This window comes from Hevea brasiliensis, chromosome 12 (assembly GCF_030052815.1).
Source record: "Hevea brasiliensis isolate MT/VB/25A 57/8 chromosome 12, ASM3005281v1, whole genome shotgun sequence".
NCBI lineage: Eukaryota > Viridiplantae > Streptophyta > Magnoliopsida > Malpighiales > Euphorbiaceae > Hevea > Hevea brasiliensis.
The window spans coordinates 66,457,980-66,461,378 of record NC_079504.1 but is presented as its reverse complement, the minus strand read 5'-3'; the positions used below and the strand labels follow the sequence as shown (position 1 = coordinate 66,461,378).

General features: G+C 39.0%; 1 long non-coding RNA gene across 1 annotated transcript; it reads right to left on the bottom strand.

Annotated features, from left to right (window-relative positions):
* Window positions 1-917: 917 nt before the first annotated feature.
* On the bottom strand, window positions 918-3,049 carry LOC131171267 (uncharacterized). The gene is made up of 2 exons (XR_009141834.1): window positions 2,910-3,049; window positions 918-1,274 (listed from the first exon to the last, which is right to left on the bottom strand). It is a non-coding gene; the product is annotated as an uncharacterized LOC131171267 (long non-coding RNA).
* Between the last annotated feature and the right edge of the window lie 350 nt (window positions 3,050-3,399).

The following is a 3,399-nucleotide window of genomic DNA, read 5'->3' as shown; positions in this document are numbered from 1 at the left end:
TATGGCTTTATGATCTTATTCTCAACTAGTTCTGCACCTGTGTACTTTTATCCCGTACATAGAGTCTATTATTATATATACTAAAATTTTATAATGAGAAATATACCTCTAGCAACGTCTGCCAGCTCTGGCTCCTCCTGTGCCCTCATAGTGTACACATGAGGTGCTACTCAAGCCTCGAGTCGCTCAATCGTCTCAGAAGCTAGTCTCTGTGAGGTACCCATCACCTCTGGTCTCGCAGGTCGTCTACGCCTCTGAACTGCAGGGGCAAATCTCTCAGTCGGTAGTGGGGCAGTGGAAACACTCCTATGGGGACAATCTCGTAGAAAATGGTCTGTAGCTCCGCATCAGAAACATCCCCCAGTCAACAATCAGCACTCTCTTTGGTACCTCCTCTCACAGTAGGTGCATAATGGTATAGAGGCAGATCCCCCTACCGTTGTGCCTGGAGAACTCCCCATTGACGCTCTAGACTGTCCTCCTCTCTGAGTAAACTAAGACCCCTGTCTCTGGCCCTGGCCTTGGAAAACCTTGGGCCTCTTACCCTCAAAAACTGGTGTACTGGACTGACCTTGTCTAGAACTCCTCTTTCGCTGTCTATCTCTCCTAGACTGCTCCTCATTTCGTACTCTCTCTATGTGACACCCCTTACTCATGTACAGTATACCCGAATAAGTAATGCCACACGGTGTACTGGCACACTCTAATATACCTTACTTAATTTGTGTCATGCTTTTGAAATTAATTTATGAAATATGATTTATTTTAACCATTTATCAAAAGTATTATTTCATTTGAGGTTCCGAAAATTTTTAAGAAAATCCGGCGGAGTACCGGCTAAAAATGGAGAAAACCGTTCTTCGGAACCTGTTAAAAACACTTCCAATATTTTTATTTCATCATCTCAAACTCCAATATCATCAATAAAACTCAATATCAATATCTCGGTAATTTGTCAATTTCAGGTCTCAACAACCTTTTCAGTTTTCAAAACATCCCTTTCTCAGGGTTCTCATATATAAACAACCATTAAATACTCAAATTAATACCATACATAACCATAAATCTTTATTATTTACATGAACCTCAAAATACATTACATAAATCCTAAATACATATGAGAAAATAAAAAGTTAATTACAAGATGACAAAATGGCATCTAGTGCCCTACCGATGCACTGCAGGTAGTGAGGTGACACGGACACTGAGCAGAACTGTCGGATGGCCTCACCCAGTCTGTGGTCTACTGGGCTCACGATCGGGGTCTCCAGTACCTACGCGTGGCAAAAGCAACGCGCTAAGCAATAATGCTTAGTGGTGCAATAATATAATAGAAGAAAATAGCAAGAAAATAAATGTGTATACAATGTGTATGCTTTCTTTGTTTGATCTTGGTATATTCATTAATTCATTAACTTTGTTCACTTTTATTCATTTGGTTGCCCCAAGTAACCTACACTAGACGACTGGACTGGATAACGGGTAAACTGGCACTGGGTACCTAGTACCTCGGGCCGTCACACCATCGGTCACATATGCATCTCCCGGTGTGCAACAGAACAGCTAACAAGCTGTAAATGATATCAGGCACAAGGCCAAGTCTCAATGCAAAGTCAGAATGGCTAAAAGACATGAAATCACAGAATGGCATTTTTGCCATGTGCAGTACTGCTAACTGAACCCTATTGGCATGCCAAACTATCCAAACCAATCTTGTTAGGTATACTAGGGCATTTGAAACTCTTAACTTCGTCAATTTGTGAATTTCAACTTTTTTTGTGTTACTATTCATCATTGGTCAACAAAAATGTTGACTTTTAGCATAAAAATGTGTACATCAACTTTGGCACTCCCAACATACCACATTTGGTGTTTAAAACTTGTTGGCATTAAGTGTTTTTGCAATTTCAAAGTGTAACCCACACTAGCAGAAAATTTCAGTTTTGGTGCCCTAACTTCACTGCTCCATTGGACATCACTCTTGGAATTTGAAGAAATGTAAAACATGAAAGTTGTTCCTTATTTTGTCTAGAATTTCCTTTTTTGAATTACTCCATTTGGAGTTTTGTAGCTCCAGATATGGCTCAAAAACCCAAGCTGCCCGGATATGCGATGCAGAATTTTACCATATCTACAGTGAATGAACAGTGACTTGAGTCACTTTGTTGAATGGGTTCTGGCCATAATTTGGGGTAGGTTCCTTCATGAAAGTTGTTTTTCTATGTCTTAACTTGTTGCTGTAAAAATTTCAGACCAATTGACCAAATCTACAGTGACTTATGGCCAAATGAACAGTTACTGTTCATTTGGCAAATTCTGCAGAATTCAGTTTCAGGGTTCCGGATTGTGGCTGGGTTTTGACCCTTTTGCTTTGGTCTTTTGGGCATGCTTTCTTCAGCAAAAATGTGCCATTATAAGCCTAGTTTCATGTCCAAATGGCCAAACACCAATTGGACTACCACTGCCCAAGTTATGGCAGTGCAAAGGGACTGAAATTTCAGTCCCTATGCTGCTGTCCATTGGGACGTTTTCCCCTTGAGTTTGCCATCCAATTTTTCAGTTCTAATTAGGGTCAACCTACCTAAAATGGTCATTAATTGACCATTAAAAGTTCCCTAACCATTTCCTAAGCTAAGTCACAATTTCACCTACACAAACCCTAATGTCCAAACTCATTACTCATACACTTTGATTAACATACTTACTTAAGTCTCCATGCATATTAATATCATAACCATGATTTCCAACCATTCTAAGCTTATCAAACAATCAACCTCAATCTCCCATAGGGCTGCCTAAATTCTTTGGTAGAGCTACACATGGATTTGTTTCATTATTTCACAATTTTTCATTCATTACAAGCATAGATCATGGAACTAATGAGTTTTAAACTTCATATATGCACTAACCTTGATTAGGGCAGATTTTTCCCCACTCAAAACTTCACTTTCCTTCACTTTCTAGGCTGCCAAACACTTCCCTAAGATGAGTGGACAACTTTTAATGAAAGGGGTTTAGGGTTTATGGTGAAAAGAAGAGAGAAAGTGAGCTTTGGTTGAAAATCAATGGAAGTTTGGCAATGGGATTTGAGAGCTACGGGTGAGCATTTGTGAAGGTGAGGGCTGCTGGAAATTTTAGTGATTTTGGTCTTCATTTTGACTCTTTTAAGTGGTTTAAGAAGGCTTGTCAAATTTTGATTGGTTTGGGGTATGTTAATGACATCACATTATGTCAAAATTGGCTTTTTATTTCATTTTTCTTTCCTTTTCTTTTCTACCACATTTCAATTTAATTTTTAGCAATATTTATTCATATTTTGGGTCATAATAATTATTTACTTAACTGGACAAGTCGGCCAAAAATCACCTCTGAAGGCGAAATGATCAAAATGCCCTCCGT